Genomic DNA, 3,983 nt, shown 5'->3' with positions numbered 1-3,983 from the left:
CTTCCGCAAATCTTACCTGGTTTTCTGATACAGGCCTGGGCTGCCAGACTTAAATGCCACAGATCTGGCCTTCATCAGATGACGTACCTCCTAGTTCATCCACGACTTTGGTTTGGAAATGTACAGTAAGTCTTTGTGGGCACACACTCATCCACACAGGTTTTAATGAATTCGGTAACAACTGCAGCATACACATCCAGATTCGAAGATGAATCCCTGAATACAATCCAGTCCTGTAGGTGCTCCTGTTCTTCCCTTGTCCAAACCTTCTTGGTCCTCACTGCTGGTGCTGCAGTCTTCAGTCTCTGCCTATACTTAGGGAGTAGAAGTACAGCCAGGTGATCAGACTTCTCGAAGTGCGGACATGGAATAGCACGGTAGGCATTTTAGATGCTGGTGTAACAGTGGTCCAGTGTGTTATTTCCTCTAGTATTGCCAGTGATCTGTCGATGGTAATTGCTCAGCGATTTTTTTTCAGACTTGCCTAGTTAAAATCCCCCAAAACGATGGTGAAGGTGTTAGGGTGTACTGTTTCGTGCATGTTGATCCTATTGCTCAGATCATTTAAAGCCTGGTTGACATTGACTATAATTCAGCCCATCGAGTCTGCTCCACTATTCCATCATGTCTGATTTATTATCCCACTCTAACCAATTTTCCTGTATTCCTTGACACCCTTACTAATCAAGAATCTATCAACTTCTGTAATAAATACTTGGCCTCCACAGCCAACTGCGGCAATGAATTCCACAGATTCACCACCCTCTGGCTAAAGAAATCCCTCCTCACCTCCATTCGAAAGGAATGGCCGCGAAGCTGTGCTCTTTCGTCCTAGACACCCACCCCCCCTGACTATAGGAAACATCATCTCCACATGCAAGGCCTTTCGATATCCCATAGGTTTCAGTGAGATAGGACTCCCCCCACCCCCGCCACTCTTCTGCTCTTCAGTGAATGCAGGCCCAGGGCCATCAGACTCGCCTCATACGTTAACCCTTTCATTCCCAGGATCATTCTCACGGGCCCTCTGCAAAGCCGGCTAACCCTCTCCGGTTGCTGTCCGCTCCGCTCCTTGTCGCTCCTTTCTCCGATTTTGATTGCGGCGGTCCAGCGCCGCAGTCCGCAGAGAGCGAGAGTTGCGGCACTGCTTTGAGCTGAACCGAGCTGGTAACTGAATACGTCGGGGCTCTTTTGACGTCTCCGTGTCTTGAATTCTCTGTTTTGTCCCGGTCTCCGTGGGATGCACAAATCGTTCTTTCTGTGCGTGGGCAGGTTTGATGCTTTTCTCTCAATGGGTGCCATGATTTTTTTTGTTTCGTGGCGGAGAAGGCAAATCTCAGAGTTGTATACTGCATGCATACTTTGATAGTAAGTGTACTCGGAATTTTATATCGTTGAATCTTAGGCAATCATACCAATGGTGGTATTGTTCCAGCCACTCCAGCCCGCTCAGAGTGAGGAAAATACATTCACTCAACGGGTAATTCCAGCAACGTCTGGATTTCTCTAATAAACAGGCTCATGATTTCCTGAGAATTACCCTGTGACATTCTTTGAAAGGAGCTTTGACCATGTGGTGTACATAAATGTGAGAAATCTTCAACTGAGCGTATCACGCACTACGAAGTGTGATGCATCATTGTGCCAATGATTGCTGTTATCAGAAGGCTGATTATAGTCAGAACAGGAGGATCACAGGGGCCCACGTCTGTAGATCCCTCAAGGTCACCCTGACCCGTGGCAGTGTGGTTAAGAAGGCGCAGGGCACCCAAGATTATGGCCATTGTATCTTAGCATCTTGTCCTGTGTCTTGCTTTGTTCAATAACAGTGTCTGGAGATCCTCTCCAGTTTGCATATTCTATCTGTAGTTATACTTTATACTTTATTGTCGCCAAACAATTGATAGTAGAACGTACAATCATCACAGCGATATTTGATTCTGTGCTTCCCGCTCCCTGGATTACAAATATTAAATGTTAAAAATGTTTAAAATAGTAAAAATTAGTAAATATTAAATATTTAAATTATAAATCATAAATAGAAAATAGAAAAATGGAAAATAAGGTAGTGCAAAAAAACCGAGAGGCAGGTCCGGATATTTGGAGGGTACGGCCCAGATCCGGGTCAGGATCCGTTCAGCAGTCTTATCACAGTTGGAAAGAAGCTGTTCCTAAATCTGGCCGTACGAGTCTTCAAGTTCCTGAGCCTTCTCCCGGAGGGAAGAGGGACGAAAAGTGTGTTGGCTGGGTGGGTCGTGTCCTTGATTATCCTGGCAGCACTGCTCCGACAGCGTGCGGTGTAAAGTGAGTCCAAGGACGGAAGATTGGTTTGTGTGACGTGCTGCGCTGTGTTCACAATCTTCTGCAACTTCTTTCGGTCTTGGACAGGACAACTTCCATACCAGGTTGTGATGCACCCTAGAAGAATGCTAACTTCATTTAAAAATAATTCTTTATTATTTAGAATTGTTGAAAGTTATTTTTTTTTTGCATGTAATGACAACACTGTGATTTCCTGATACATCCAAATGTATAGGATGAATAAAGTTGAGCCTTGTTTATCCTTGAGAAGGCCCAGGGACTATCGGCCTACATTAATCAGGGGTTTGAGGTCAAGGGCTGCGAGCTAATATTGCAGATCTATGAAACTCTGGTTAGACCACACCAGGTCTATAGTTATGGAGTCATAGAATCATTGAGCATGCCAGCAAAGAAACAGGCCATTCAGCCCATCTAGTCCATACGATCTATTACTCTGTCCAGTCCCCTCAAACTACACCTGGACTATAGCCTTCCATATCCTCCCCATCCATGTACTTATCCAAATGTCTCTTCAATGTTGAAAGTGAACCTACATCGACCACTTCCGCTGGAGGCTCATTCCACATTCCCACCACCCTCCCAGTGAAGAAACTCCCCCTCATATTCCCCTTAAGTATTTCTCCTTTCACCCTTAACCTATGACCTCTAATTCTGATCTCAAAACTGTGTTTGTTTTATTGTAGGAAGCCTTAAGGCTGACTTGTACTTCAGCGTCAACTCGACGCCGTAGGTACGGCGTAGCCGCGAATCCTGCGCAGTGCCTACGCGGATCCCTATGCCGCACCTCTCCCAAAATGTAACTGCGCATCGCAGCAACGCAGACGGCTACAACTGTGATTGGTCCGCCTGGTAGCATCGCATTTCCTCCTACGCTGCAATAGCTTCCCATTGGGCGACTGAAGGGCAGGGAAGGAACTCTGGCTGCAATGCTTTCCATAAAGCTTTACAGACCTCCGAAATCATGGAGGACACAGTTCGCTTTTACGGAAAAGGACACTCGCTTTGAGCTTGTTTACCCCGAGAAAGCCTACCATGACCATGAAGCGTTGCGCGGGCAGGTGTGTGCGCATGCGCGATGTGCCCGAATTGCAGAGCGAAGCAGACGCACCAACGCACAAGTAGAAATGCTCACAATGCGCGTAGGCCACTTGCGTAGGTTACAGCGTCCAGTTGACGCAGAAGTATAAATCAGCCTTAAGAAAGGCTGCAGAGGAGATTTACCTGGCTGCTGCCTAGATGTAATGAGCTCTTCAAGCCTGTTTGGGGTGCCAGAGTGCACTGAGCGCCAAGGTTTTCAGAGCACCTGAATTGGTTAATTGTTGCTTAACAAGAGTTGTTAACCATTTAAAGTTTCTTGCGTTTTCTCTCGAGTGACTCACTCATAATGCGGTCTTCTGATGCCCTCTGTTTAAGCTTGTTAAGTTTATTTCAATAGGCTCAGGGATTCTGTGTCACTTGTATTATTTAAGCGGATGCCTGATTAGCGCTAATCGCGGGGTCCTAGTTTTGAGAATGCTGCTTCTTGCAGTGTCACTTGGCTAAGCCACTGATATTCTTTCGGAATTCGACATTGGATTCTGTCTTTCCTCCACACTAGGGTTCCAATACTGCCAGCACACTGCGACACTGGATTAGAGAAAATGTTTTATGAGGATAGGCTG

The sequence above is a fragment of the Mobula hypostoma genome, chromosome 10 (genome assembly GCF_963921235.1).
Source record: "Mobula hypostoma chromosome 10, sMobHyp1.1, whole genome shotgun sequence".
Lineage (NCBI taxonomy): Eukaryota > Metazoa > Chordata > Chondrichthyes > Myliobatiformes > Myliobatidae > Mobula > Mobula hypostoma.
Note: the sequence above shows the minus strand (reverse complement) of the source record.